The sequence below is a fragment of the Urtica dioica genome, chromosome 2 (assembly GCF_054948205.1).
Source record: "Urtica dioica subsp. dioica isolate 48M chromosome 2, U.dioica_male_clone48M_v1_H2, whole genome shotgun sequence".
NCBI classification, from domain to species: Eukaryota; Viridiplantae; Streptophyta; class Magnoliopsida; order Rosales; family Urticaceae; genus Urtica; species Urtica dioica.
The window spans coordinates 19,225,185-19,238,954 of record NC_142757.1 but is presented as its reverse complement, the minus strand read 5'-3'; positions in this window follow the sequence as shown (position 1 = coordinate 19,238,954).

Here is a 13,770-nt window from a genome sequence, read left to right as displayed (position 1 = left end):
TAGCCTTAAGCATTAAAAAATTCTTTTTTTGAGTTGAAATTTTGGGGCTTGCCTTGTTTTTTCCATCCTTTGATGGGGAGTGAATGCTTTTCCCAAGTCGACGGTCCCGAGGTAGACCTTTCCTGCCCTTCTCAGGATTCTGGGAGGGCGGCAAAAGGTCCCTTTGAGGAACTTGACGGGATCCCGATTTATGTTGAGGAACATTCTCGCGCGGCTTATCAATGGCTCGCTGAATTGGAGACTAACACTGCGGCACTGTCCGGGCTGGCAGAGCCCGGGAGTGGCCATCAACTAGGTGTGGCCCCGAAGGGGGGAAGAGAGGCCTCCCGGATACGCGCTCGTCACGCTTGGTGATAAACTTGGTCTCCCGTGAGGCGTCTTTTGACACGCCCTCGCCCAAGCGGGGAGACAAGGTGGCCAAATCTGCAGAACATCCTTGGGCATCTAACTAAGAGGCCTCAGGCGCCGAGCTTGCTATAGTTCCAACCATGTCATTCTTGGATGAGATTCACTCCAATGACCTCCTTGGTTCGGATTCGGAAGGTTCTGGAGAGGACCTAGAGGCTTTCCCTGCGATGGGGATAGTGGAGCGTAGCGGGAAAATGTTGGAGATGGCCATGGCGGTCTTTATGACAGCAGGGTCCTTGGACAATGCCTCCCGGAAGTCCGTGGAGAGGACCTGCTGGTACAGAGTGGGCAATTCTGTTGCCCCTGAGGGCTTAGATTGCAGGGGGTCTATGCTGCGAGCACGCTCACCACCTGAGTTTTCAGCACGCTCCGGGAGACGTATAGCATCCCTCCCTCGGTGGGGCTACTTCGACTAGCCCCAGAGGACCGGCCATCCCGCCTGAGGAACGAGTTTGCTGATGTCACGATAAGGAGCCTTGTTTGTGGATTGTGCCTCCCTTTGTCACCCATCGTTCAGGGGACTCTGACTCAACTAGGAGTCCATGCTTGCCAAATGAGTCCGGCGTTCTATCACTTGTTGGCGATGAGCTTCATGGAGTGGCACTGCCAGACTCAACGTGCCATGACTGTGGATAACTTTCGCAACCTGGTTACCGTATTCCCGACGTCGGGGCAATCAGGCTTTCACATTGCCCGCGCCCGAAGCAACATGAGGTTGATTGACGACAATGAACCACCCAATCGCAGGTCGTCGGTGTGGGTCTCGACGGATGCTTTTGGTGAAGCGCCCCTTCACTTCGGTCGCCTGGTGGATTTTTCAGCGGATGAGGGGATATCGGGAATGTCCGAGGCTCGCAAGGCGGGCGAGAGGTTCCGTTCTCCTGAGCTGATGGTGCTAACCGGGTGGTTCCCGTCCTTCACCCCGGGCTCCGAGGAGGCGCTCCGGGCCAACAGGCCTCCAAGTCCCAAGGCCCAGCCAGCAACCCCTGCTTCTTGAGGTACCTTTGTTATTTAGGATTTCTATATTAGTTGAAACCTAACCTTTGTTTGTTTAGCTGGTGCAGCTGCTAGGAGGAAGGCTTGGACTCTGGCTTTTGCTTCCCGAAACCCCGAAAGGATGGCGGAGATCCACTCAAGGGTTGCCGACGATAGGACGAGAGAGGATTATGTCGAGGCTCCTTGTATTGCCGAGCAAGAGCCTTGTTCCTCGCTGAAGAGCGCCTCTGCCTCGGTGCTCCCTGATTAGCATTCTGAGTTCAAAAGGTGAACTCCGTAGTGGAACTGGAGGCGAGGGAGTCTCGAGCCGATTGCTTTCGACATCTTGAGGTGTCTCCCTTATCTTGGTGGAAGGGCGTGGTGTCAAAGAGTGACATTGCCTTCTCTAGGCGGAGGTTACCGACGCTCAGAGGGTTAGTGCCTTTCTTTATCTCTTTATATGCGCAGGTCCGTTTTTGACCCTTACCTTTGTTTGTTGCCACAAGCGTATACGAGAGCCGTACGGAGTGATAGGATTCTGCATGACTTCATCCTGCGCTTGGGGATTGCTCAAGACGAGCTTGCTCAGGTGAAGTCTAGGCTGGCCCAGGTCGATCTCGGTTCACACTCGGGGGCGGAACTCGAGATTCTTCGGGACCAACTTCGAGAGGCTAAAGTGGAGCTCCAGATCATTCGAGATCGATGCGATAGGGCCCAGATGTCGGTGGCCAAGATGGCGGCAGAGCTAACTGAGGAGCGCCGGTTTGTGAGGTGGCATCCCAATCGACAAAGGTTTTCCGCACCGAGGTTGCCGATCTCTACCGTCAGCTGGACGCTCAGTCAGATGCCATGGAGAGATCCCACAGCCAGCTTACTTCGAGCGAAGTAGCGCATGTTCGGGCAGAGCGCGAGCGTGACTCTTTGGCGGATGAGAACACTCGCCTTTCCTCTTTTCTTGCTGAGGCGGAGCGGCGGGCGTCCAATTTGCAAGATGGCTATGACATCGGGACCAAGGAGGCCCGTAGAGCCGGGGCGGTTGAGTGTCGGGAAGCGACCGCAGCCGAGAATGAGACTCTGGGGGTTACCTTCGACTTTTTCGACACTTTGTTTCCCCCTCTTGATGAGGGAGGGTGCGTCGTGAGCCAATTGGCTCTTTTTATATATATAGCATGTATGTTAGCTCTTTGCTTTTCCTTTCACATGATTTTGTTTTTTTTAGCGCACTTGCATTTAGCGCGTATTAATTGGATTCGTTTAGAGCGGTCGCTATTTTTATCTATGAGATATTTATTGCTTTCAAGTTGAATGCGATCTCTTTGTTGATTGTCTGAGCGATTTTGCTCGTCAGTGCCTCTCATATGAGCTTCTACAGCCTGACTCAAAGTGCTTGTATCCTTGCCAATAGTTTTGATAAGTCTGTGTCCCTAGTCGAGATTCAATCTCCACTTGTTTAGCGTTATGACTCGTCGCCATTTAGCGTTCGAGGCGGGAGACGTTTGTTGTCCCACGAAAATGAACAACTATTAATTACCTCGGGTGGTTTGATCCAAGGCCAGACCAAGTGATCTCACCCAGGCCAAAAATGTGAACTCGTGGACCGAATTGCACCCTCCAGACCCTGAGGTGTGTTTTGGAGGGTGTGACCGTGCCAAAGGTTGGCTACCTACGTACCCGTTAGGTGGGATCAAGTCAGAACGTAGTTCAAAGTGAGTGTTGGGGGCTATCTTGGGCGCGGAGGCTGAGAATCCAAGACTTTAGAGTAGGACCCGGCTCGTTGCTTCTAGTGAAGAGTTTAGAGGGGTGCTTGCCTCGTAGCTCGAAGTTCTAGCTCAAGGGCCGAGAAGCGCGAGAACAGTGCGTACACTGTAGACACTCGTGTCGCAGAAGAGGAGTGCGCTCCCTCTCATGGAGGGGGGTCCTCGAATTTCTGAGCCGAGGGAGGAGGAGCGCGCGCTTTTGGAATATCACACGAGTGCGGAGAAGAGGAGAGCTCTTCAGAGGACGCAAGCTAGAGGTCCAAGTGAAGAGGGGAGAGAGGGAATTCTAGAGTTGTGCTCGAGTGTTTCTTGGGGTGAATGAGCATGTGAATGGATGCTTTCCCTCCCCCAAGGGGGGGGGGTATTTATAGCTTTGGAGGAGGCCTTGGGCCGACTCACTCAAGGCCCGCCGAATGGCCGGGAGCGGGGCGCACGGGACACAACGCCAGGACGGGCGCAGGGCGCGTAGAGCGTGCTGTGTGGGCGGGCGCGGGGCGCGAAGGGCAAGATGCTTGGACGGGCGCGGGGTGCCCGGCCGAGGCAGCAAGAGCACCCGGCCGAGGCAGCACGGGTGCTCGGCCGGGGCAGCAGGCGAGGCCGGCCGAGGCAGCAGGGGCGCTCGGCCGGGGCAGCAGGAGCACCCGGCCGAGGCAGCAGAAGCTCTCGGCCGAGGCGGCAGGAGCACCCGGCCGAGGCAGCAGGGGCGCTCGGCCGGGACAGCAGGGACGTGTTGGAATTGATCTAGGGTTTAAGAAAAAGTTTAACGCTTCGTTAAGCGGCGGAATTTTAAAAATTTTCTTTTTCAAGTAAAAGAGTTTTTACTAACCTAGACAAAGAGCAAGCACATGTAAATAAAAACTAATATGAGCATAGAAGTTTACTAACTTTTTTAGACGCTTGAACGTTGAGAAGCTTTTGGAAAAAGGTTGCAACGTTCGTCTCCCCTCGCAACACGTCTCTCTTCCTTCCTCAGCAACTCGAGCAACCACGAAAGTTTCACAAAGTTACTCATGTCATCTTCAGAACTTAGTACTTCACCAATAGGTCCTGTTCAGAATCACATAGTGAGTCCGAACTCTGACTTTCTCACTTGAGAATACGTAAGCTGTGAAATGGCATGTCTCATTTCAGGATTAAGGTAAGCACGATGCAATTCATACGTAGTGACTTCGAGACATAAGAGGTTAAATGGTTTGTTCTTATCTTGTCTCTAGAAGTGCACTGGTCAATTCAGTACCTTCGGAAGATACCTAGAAGAACTATAGAGTCTCCAACTCTCAATGCCTCATAACCAGACATCATAGATTCTTCTAACAATCAGACTGAGGTCAATAGTCCTTTGACCCTTAGATTGCGAATATATCGTTTTAAGCAAACTACGAAGAGTTTGTTCATGCAAATCTACATTTGTCTCTTCGTAAGTTGTTTAGTTTGTTTATGGACTAAAGACTAATGTTTTATGATAAACCTTCAAACCGACAAGGAAGAATGAATGAACGTTTCAACTTTTATTAATAAATAAGCAGTTACAAGCAAGAGTCTTCGTAAGACTATATGACATCAAATGTACATAAATACACACTACAATTCTTCTTGTGGGCACCATTGACAACAGGACGCCCGGCCGAGGCAGCAAGGGCACTCGGCCGAGGCAGCAGGACTCCTCGGTCAAGGCTGTAGGGCTCTCGGCCGAGAGAGGCGCAGTGCATGTTACCAGTCGTTTTCAGGAAACCGGAAATTTGAAAACAATTTAAGTCCGGCCGGGCTTTGCCGGCCGGAAAACACAATGGGCCCCGACCCACTAGGTCCCAACGCCCTAACACACTCACGGCTCGACGAGCCCACGCGCGCACCAGCACGCCCGTGCCCCGGCCCCCACGCGCACCTGCGCCCCCGGCCAAGTGGGCCTGCGCGCGTGCCGTAGCGCTCCCAGCCGTCCCGGCCCGCGCACCCTGTGGCCCCGGGTTCGCGCGCGCTCCGACGCCTCGGCCGGGCGTCCCCGCTCCCCCGGCGGAGCGCCACTGCTGCCTCAGCCAGACGTCCCTGCTGCCTCGGCCGAGCGCCCCTGCTGCCTCGGCCGGGCGTCCCAGCTGCCCCGGCCGAGCGCAACTGCTGCCTCGGTCGGGCGTCCCTGCTGCCCCGACCGAGCATCCTTGCTGCCTCGGCCGGGCGTCCCTGCTGCCCCGGCCGAGCGTCCCTGCTGCCTCGGCCGGGCGTCCATCCTGCCCCGGCCGAGCGCCCTTTCTGCCTCGGCCGGGCGTCCCGGCTGCCCCGGCCGAGCACCCCTGCTACCTCGGCCGGGCGTCCCTGCTGCCCCGGCCGAGCGCTCCTGCTGCCTCGGCCGAGCGTCCCTGCTGCCCCGGTCGAGCGTCCCTGCTGCCTCGGCCGGGCGTCCATGCTGCCCTGGCCGAGCGCCCTTGCTGCCTCAGCCGGGCGTCCCGGCTGCCCCGGCCGAGCACCCCTGCTACCTCGGCCGGGCATCCCTGCTGCCCCGGCCGAGCGCTCCTGCTGCCTCGGCCGGGTGTTCCTGCTGCCCCGGCCGAGCGCTCCTGCGGCCTCAGCCGAGTGCCTCTACTGCCCTGGCCGAGAGCTCCCGCTGCCTCGGCCACGCACCCCATGCCAGTCCAAGCGTCTCGCCCTGCGCGCCCCGTGCCTGTCCAGACAGCACGCCCTGCGCGCTCTGCGCCCATCCGGGCGTTGTGTCTCGCGCGCCCCGCTCCCGGCCATCCGGTGGGTATTGAGAGGGCTGGCCCAAAGCCTCCTCCAACATTATAAATACCCCCTTCCCCCCCTTGGGGGAGGAAAGGCATCCAAATTCACACGCACACTTCTCTTCTCCACACAACACTCTCTCTCGAGAACTCTCTCATCTCCCGCCCTCTTGTGACATTCCAAGAGCGCGCGCTCCTCCTCCCTCGGCTCAGAAACTCAAGGACCCCTCTCCACAAGAGGGAGCGCGCTCGTCTTCTGCGACCCGAGTCTTTGCAGTGCATACGCTGCTCTCCCGCTTCTTGGCCCTTGAGATAGAACTCTGAGCTAAGAGGCAAGAGACCCCTCTAAAGTGTTCACTAGAAGCTACGAGCCGGGTCCTACACTAAAGCCTTGGATTCTCAAGCCTCCGAGCCCAAGATAGCCACCAACATCCAAACTGAACTACGTTCTGACCTGATCCCGACTAAAGGGTACGTAGGCAGCCAACCTTTGGCACGGTTACTGTTACTGATCCGTCCCGGCCCGGTGAAGCGGCGACAGCCGCGATAGCGGCCGTCCTAGGACTCCCCCAACGTACGGACGGTCCAGAGCCGGCGCTCCGCCAATGGCCGGCTCAGAGCCGGTGCTCGGCCAATGGCCAGCTCAGAGCCGGCGCTCGGCCAATGGCCGACTCAGAGTCGGCGCTCGGCCAATGGCCGGCTCAGAGCCGGCGCTCGGCCAATGGCCGGCTCAGAGCCGGCGCTCGACCAATGGACGACTCAAAGCCGGCGCTCGGACAATGGCTGACTCAGAGCCGGCGCTCGGCCAATGGCCGGCTCAGAGCCGGCGCTCCGCCAATGGCCGGCTCAGAGCGGGCGCTCCGCCAATGGCCGGCTCAGAGCGGGCGCTCGGCCAATGGCCGGCTCAGAGCCGGCGCTCGACTAATGACCGACTCAGAGCCGGCGCTCGGCCAATGGCCGGCTCAGAGCCGGCGCTTAGCCATTGGCCGGCTCAGAGCCGGGGCTCGACCAATGGCCGACTAAGAGCCGGCGCTCAGCCAATGGCCGGCTCAGAGCCGGCGCTCGACCAATGGTCGACTCAGAGCCGGCGCTCGACCAATGGTCGACTCAGAGCCGGCGCTCGACCAATGGCCGACTCAGAGCCGGCGCTCGACCAATGGCCGACTTAGAGCCGGCGCTCGACCAATGGCCGGCTTAGAGCCGGTGCTCGGCCAATGGCCGGCTCAGAGCAGGGGCTCGGCCAATGGCCGACTCAGAGCCGGCGCTCGACCAATGGCCGGCTCAGAGCCAGCGCTCGACCAATGGTCGACTCAGAGCCGGCGCTCGACCAATGGCCGGCTCAGAGCCAGCGCTCCACCAATGGCCGACTCAGAGCTGGCGCTCGGCCAATGGCCGTCTCAGAGCCGGTGCTCGACCAATTGCCGGCTCAGAGCCGGCGCTCGACCAATGGCCGACTCAGAGCAGGCGCTCGGCCAATGGCCGGCTCAGAGCCGGCGCTCCGCCAATGGCCGGCTCAGAGCCGGCGCTCGGCCAATGGCCGGCTCAGAGCCGGCGCTCGACCAATGGACGACTCAGAGCCGGCGCTCGGCCAATGGCCGGCTCAGAGCCGGCGCTCGACTAATGGCCGACTCAGAGCCGGCGCTCGGCACCAATGGCCGACTCAGAGCCGGCGCTCGGCCAAGGGCAGGCTCAGAGCCGGCGCTCGGCCAATGTCCCGCTCAGAGCTGGGGCTCGACCAATGGCCGACTCAGAGTCGGCGCTCCGCCAATGGCCGGCTCAGAGCCGGCGCTCGACCAATGGTCGACTAAGAGCCGGCGCTCGACCAATGGCCGACTCAGAGCCGGTGCTCGGCCAGTGGCCGGCTCAGAGCCAGCGCTCGACCAATGGCTGACTCAGAGCCGGCGCTCGGCCAATGGCCGGCTCAGAGCCGGCGCTCCGCCAATGGCCGGCTCAGAGCGGGCGCTCGGCCAATGGCCGGCTCAGAGCCGGCGCTCGACCAATGGACGACTCAGAGCCGGCGCTCGGCCAATGGCCGGCTCAGAGCCGGCGCTCGACTAATGGCCGACTCAGAGCCGGCGCTCGGCCAATGGCCGGCTCAGAGCCGGCGCTCAACCAATGGACGACTAAGAGCCGGCGCTCGGCCAATGGCCGGCTCAGAGCCGGCGCTCGACAAATGGCCGACTCAGAACCGGCGCTCGGCCAATGGCCGGCTCAGAGCCGGCGCTCGACCAATGGCCAACTCAGAGCCGGCGCTCGGCCAAGGGCCGGCTCAGAGCCGGCGCTCGGCCAATGTCCCGCTCAGAGCCGGGGCTCGACCAATGGCCGACTCAGAGTCGGCGCTCCGCCAATGGCCGGCTCAGAGCCGGCGCTCGACCAATGGTCAACTAAGAGCCGGCGCTCGACCAATGGCCGACTCAGAGCCGGCGCTCGGCCAATGGCCGGCTCAGAGCCGGTGCTCGACCAATAGCTGGCTCAGAGCGGGCGCTCGACCAATGGCCGACTCAGAGCAGGCGCTCGGCCAATGGCCGGCTCAGAGCCGGCGCTCGGCCAATGGCCGGCTCAGAGCCGGCGCTCGAACAATGGCCGACTCAGAGCAGGCGCTCGGCCAATGGCCGGCTCAAAGCTGGCGCTCGACCAATGGCCGACTCAGAGCCGGCGCTCGACCAATGGCCGGCTCAGAGCTGGCGCTCGGCCAATGGCCGACGCAGAGCTGGCGCTAGGCCCATGGCTGGCTCAGAGCCGACGCTCGGCCTAGGGACCCCCCGAAACGTCCCTAGGTCGCCTATAAAATGTGGCTCGACCCCTCGAGTCAGGTAATCCAATTTTGAGCACGGAAACGCTGTCGAATTCATAACTCACTCGTTTAACTCATCTTTGGCCTCTAAACACTCAAACCATCTACAGTCTACCTCAACCCTATTAATGTTGAGCGTCGGAGAGGTAAGTAGAGGCAACCCCTCTGTTTCCCCTTTGTAGTTCATGTACTCTCTACTTCTTTTCAGGTACTGAGACGGGGTGAGCTTCATCCACAACTAAGGGACGACTTGGGATACCAAGTCCGACACGCTCGAGCCGAAGTGAGACCACTTGGTCCGGCCCTTGGTCTAACCACTTTGAGCTCCTAAATAGTTGTTCGAAAACGAGCGACAACATTTTGGCGCTAGAAGGAGGGCATCTCCCAACCTTGGCAATGCTCTCCGTTCCAACTTCTTTTCTCGCATTCTGTAAGACTCTCGATAAATGAGTCTCCTGCCGGCCACCTCCGTGGGTACCTGAGCGACTAGCTCGGGGTACGACCTAAAGAACCTAGCACATCGCTTAGGAGGGCAACTTCGTGACAACGAGAGCCAGCCCCAAGACCCGGCAAATGACCCCGAGGCCAAGCTCCGAGAGGACACGGCTCCAGGGCTTGCCGAGCTCCTAGACCGCCCCGGCGTCGAAGGCGCGCTTATCGCCGACCTCCTCGGCTATGGCGTCAAGGACCACGTCAACCACGACCAGAGAGATCCCAACAACGTGGCAAGATCACAAATCGACGAGGCCAACCTCAACCGCGTTATTCACGAAAGTGAACGCGCACGCACGCCTTCCAGGAGACTCCCTCAGGCAACCACGTCGAGACGTCAATCGTCGAGTGAACAAACACGTGCGCCCTCGAGGGGACACCCTCGAGAGACCACATCAAGATAAAGGTCAAGCAATGTTCGAGGACGCTTAGTCTCAAGGTCCCGGAAGGGGCGCTCCAAGCTCACCATTTGCGTCCAAAACCCTTGTAGAGACGGCGACGTCGATGATCGCGGCATCCGTCAAGGGCGTCGCCTGAATGACAAACCCTTGCCAAGGGTAATAGGAATGGACAACGGAGACTTGAGAGACCGCCTCAATTCGGCCGGCGGAGACTTGAGAGACCGCCTCAATTCGGCCGGCGGAGACTTGAGAGACTGCGCACCCAACAAGAAGCACGCCACCACACTTGTGGCACCGGCCGTCGGTCCCGACTCACGAAGGAAAAGGCGCAGAAATGGTCAGGTCCCCAATGACCTTCCTTCTCCGACCCCGAAGCAAACCTTTGTCCCTCTCAACACGACACCCGATCGGATCTTAAGCTTACATAGAGAGAAGCTGGGGTCCCCGGCCCCGCTGAAGACGGACCCCGCAACGCGGGACAGAAGCAAGCAATGCGAATATCACCAAGACCACGGACACGTGACGACCGAATGCTACCAGCTTCGGCGGCAGATTGATTCCCTGATTCGAGGCGGGCATCTCAAAGAGTTCGTTACATTCTCTGGCGAGGTGTCAACCCCGACCGAGCGCCCGACTTGTCAAAGGGGAGAATCCTCGAGCACAGAGATGATGAGACGATAAGAACTGTCTAACAAGCGCCCGCCACTTGCGGTCACAACTGACATGGCTGTCGCCATTAAATTTATGACTGAACTTACCCGATTCTAGGGACGTTTAATTTCAAGCATGTTGTTTTCTTTTTCTTAAAAAGGCCAACTGCCAAGGCAAGCTGTAAAACTTCTTTATTGAAATAAAAGTTGTTCTGCCCATTCTAACATACTATTGTATACCTCCAACACGAGAGTTTCTTGGTCTTCGTCTCACAAACACAAGAAACTCGGGGGGCTAATGGGAAACAATACTCAATGAAACCCTCAAAAGTCAAAAACAAAAAATAATAATAAAAGTGTAACGAAGTCTCAAGGGGCCGATGGTTAGGCCGGAGGTCCCGAAGAGAAATAATCTACACATGACTCCTCGAGTTGAGTCCCGAGTCACTGGTCGACTGGTAAGTCCTTGTGCCGACTCTACACATAACTCCTCGAGTTGAGTTCACTCCTCGAGTTGAGTCCCGAATCCACGAGTCGACTGGTAAGTCTTCGTGCCGACTCTACACATAACTACCCGAGTTGAGGTCACTCCTCGAGTCGAGCTCTGAGTCCACGAGTCGACTTACAAATTTGTTATCGGCCCGTCTCGAACTGACGAGGACAAAGGAGTCACTTCGACCCGCACGGACGGCGCGAGGCCTTGGACGGCGAAACCTTGCCTCGGCCGTTGGCCGGCCCAAAGGTTAGGCTCAGCCGGCCATGGCCGACCCAAGGGTCAGCCGGCCAATGGCCGGCCGAAGGTTCAGCACCTTCATTCGGCCAATGGCCGAGTGAAATCTTTAGCCGGCCAGGTTGTTCACTCGGCCAATGGCCGAGTGAAATGTTCAGCCGGCCAGGCTGTTCACTCGGCCTATGGCCAAGTGAAATATTCAGCCAGCCATGTTGTTCACTCGGCCAATGGCCGAGTGAAATGCTCAGCCGGCCAGGCTGTTTACTCGGCCAATGGCCGAGTGAAATGTTTAGCCGGCCAGGATGTTCACTCGGCCAATAGCCGACTGAAATGCTCAACCGGCCAGGCTGTTCACTCGGCCAATGGCCGAGTGAAATGTTCAGCTGGCCAGGCTGTTCACTCGGCCAATGGCCGAGTGAAATGCTCAGCCGGCCAAGCTGTTCACTCGGCCATTGGCCGAGTCAACTCCACATGTTCAGCCGACCATTGGCCGGTCCAAGCTTTCAGCCGGCCAATGGCCGACCCAAAATGTTCACTCGGCCAAGGGGTTCCCTAAACACCCCTTGGCCGCCTATAAATACAAGGGTCCCTCCCTTGACCCAGGTAATCAAATTTTGAGCCCCGAAACGCTGTCGAATTCATAACTCACTCGTTTCACTCATCTTTGGCCTCTAAACACTCAAACCCTCTACAATCCACCCAACGCTGTTAACCGAGCACCCAACAAGAAGCGCGGTACCGCACCTGTGGCACCGAGCGTCAGTCTCGGCTCACGAAGGAAGAGATGTAGAAACAGTCGAGTCCCTAACGACCATCCTTCTCCAGCCCCGAAGCAATCCTTCGTCCCACTCAACACGACGCCCGACCGGATCCTGAGCTTACACAGGGAGAAGCTAGCATCTCCGGCCCTGTTAAAGACGGACCCCGCGACGAGGGACAGAAGCAAGCAATGCGAATATCACCGAGATCACGGACACGTGACGACCGAATGCTACCAGCTTAGGAAGCGAATTGATTCCCTGATCCGAGGTGGGCATCTCAAAGAGTTCATCACATTCACTAGCGAGGTGACCCCGACCGAGCAACCGACTTGTCAAAGGGGAGAATCCTCTAGCACAAAGACAATGAGATGATGAGCACTGTCTAACACGCGCCTAGCATTCACGGCCATGACCGACACAACTTTCGTCATTGAATTCACGCTTGAACTTATTGTCATTTTACTTCAAACGTGTAATTTTATTTTCCCTAAAAAGGCCAATTACCAAGGCAAGCTGTAAAACCCTCCTTGTTGCAATGAAAGTTGTCCTACCCATTGTCACATACTATTGTGTGCCTCCGACGCGAGAGTTTCTTGGCCTTCGTCTCACAAACACAAGAAACTCGGGGGGCTAATAAAACAATACTCATCAAAACAACTCAAAAAAAAAGTATAACAAAGTCTCAATGGGCCGATGGTTAGGCCGGAGGTCCCAGAGAGAGATGGTCTACACATTTCATCTCGATTTGAGTTCACTCCTCGAGCCGAGTACCGAGTCCGCGAGTCGACTAGCTACTCCTCGTGCCGACTCTACATTTCTCCTCGAGTTGAGTTCACTCCTCGAGTCGAGTACCGAGTCCACGAGTCGTCTAGCTACTCCTCGTTACGACTCTACATTTCTCCTCGAGTTGAGTTCACTCCTCGAGTCGAGTACAGAGTCCACGAGTCGACTAGCTACTCCTCGTGCCGACTCTACATTTCTCCTCGAGTTGAGTTCACTCCTCGAGTCGAGTACCGAGTCCACGAGTCGACAAGCTACTCCTCGTGCCGACTCTACATTTCTCCTCGAGTTGAGTTCATTCCTCGAGTCGAGTACCGAGTCCACGATTCGACTACCTACTCCTCGTGCCGACTCTACATTTCTCCTCGAATTGAGTTCACTCCTCGAGTCGAGTACCGAGTCCACGAGTCGACTAGCTACTCCTTGTGCCGACTCTACATTTCTCCTCGAGTTGAGTTCACTCCTCGAGTCGAGTAACGAGTCCACGGGTCGACAAGCTACTCCTCGTGCCGACTCTACATTTCTCCTCGAGTTGAGTTCACTCCTTGAGTCGAGTACCGAGTCCACGAGTCAACAAGCTACTCCTCGTGCCAACTCTACATGACTCCTCGAGTTGAGTTCACTCCTCGAGTTGAGTTCCGAGTCCACGAGTCGACTGATGACTCCTCGTGCCGACTCTGCACACGACTCCTCGAGTTGAGTTCACTCCTCGGGTTGAATCCCGAGTCCACGAGTCGACTGATGACTCCTCATGCCGACTCTACATGACTCCTCGAGTTAAGTTCACTCCTCGAGTTGAGTTACGAGTCCACGAGTCGACTGATGACTCCTAGTGCCGACTCTACATGACTCCTCGAGTTAAGTTCACCCCTCGAGTCGAGTACCGAGTCCACGAGTCGACTAACTACTCCTCGTGCCGGCTCTACACGACTCCTCGAGTTGAGATCACTCCTCGAGGATAGGTCCGAGTCCACGGTCCACTGATAAGTCTTCGTGCCAGCTCTACACCTTACTAGCCCTCGAGTCGACCTTACGTGTAACTCCTCGAGTCGAGTCTATTCCTCAAGTTGAGTCCCAAAACCCACGAATCTACTTGAAAGTCCTCGTGTCAAAAATCTACAACTTCCTGAGTCACCAGTCAACGGTAGACTCACAAGATTTAATGATTAATCTAAATGCTCTCACACGAGCAGCAAAAGTCGCCCCTAACGGCAAACCAAAATTCGCTCCGCGACGCTCTCGTGAGAGGAAGAATGGGCCAATTGAGTCCCCAAACGTGATGCGCGCATTAAGGCGTCGCATTCACAAGGG